Raw genomic sequence first — 334 nt, forward strand, 5'->3', positions numbered from 1 at the left:
CCTGCCACAACAGGGACCTTTCGCCGCCCCCGCTTCGCCCAGCCCCCGGCAGCAGCGGACTCGGGCCGGGCCGGGCGGGACCCGCTGCCACCAGGACTGAGCCTGCGACACACCCACCTGCCGTCGGACCGGTCCCGCTCCAGCTTCCGAGAGTTTGAATCCCGCGGTACCAGTAACGTCATCTCCGCTCCGGGTCACGTCACTACCTGCGGTAGCGCTACGGTGTCCTGGAGAGGCCAAGGGGTAAGGGAGCCGGGTGGTGGGAGGAGCAGCAGCAGCAGGGTGGGGCAGGGTCCGGTGGGGTGGGCCAAGGCAGAGATAGAACTGGGGCTAG

The 334-nt window shown here is 69.5% G+C and overlaps 1 protein-coding gene across 2 annotated transcripts in view; it reads right to left on the bottom strand.

The window, feature by feature from the left end:
• The window catches only part of CEP55 (centrosomal protein 55), a 32,514-nt gene extending 32,296 nt beyond the window's left edge, over positions 1-218 (bottom strand). The window contains exon 1 of one of the 2 annotated variants that reach the window (XM_019502622.1): positions 118-218. The gene's annotated coding sequence lies outside the window, so the exon portion shown is untranslated. The other variant, XM_019502623.1, reaches the window with a different exon arrangement.
• Positions 219-334: the final 116 nt, after the last annotated feature.

This window comes from Gavialis gangeticus, unplaced genomic scaffold (genome assembly GCF_001723915.1).
Source record: "Gavialis gangeticus isolate Ggan-Ray unplaced genomic scaffold, GavGan_comp1, whole genome shotgun sequence".
In the NCBI taxonomy this organism is placed as follows: domain Eukaryota; kingdom Metazoa; phylum Chordata; order Crocodylia; family Gavialidae; genus Gavialis; species Gavialis gangeticus.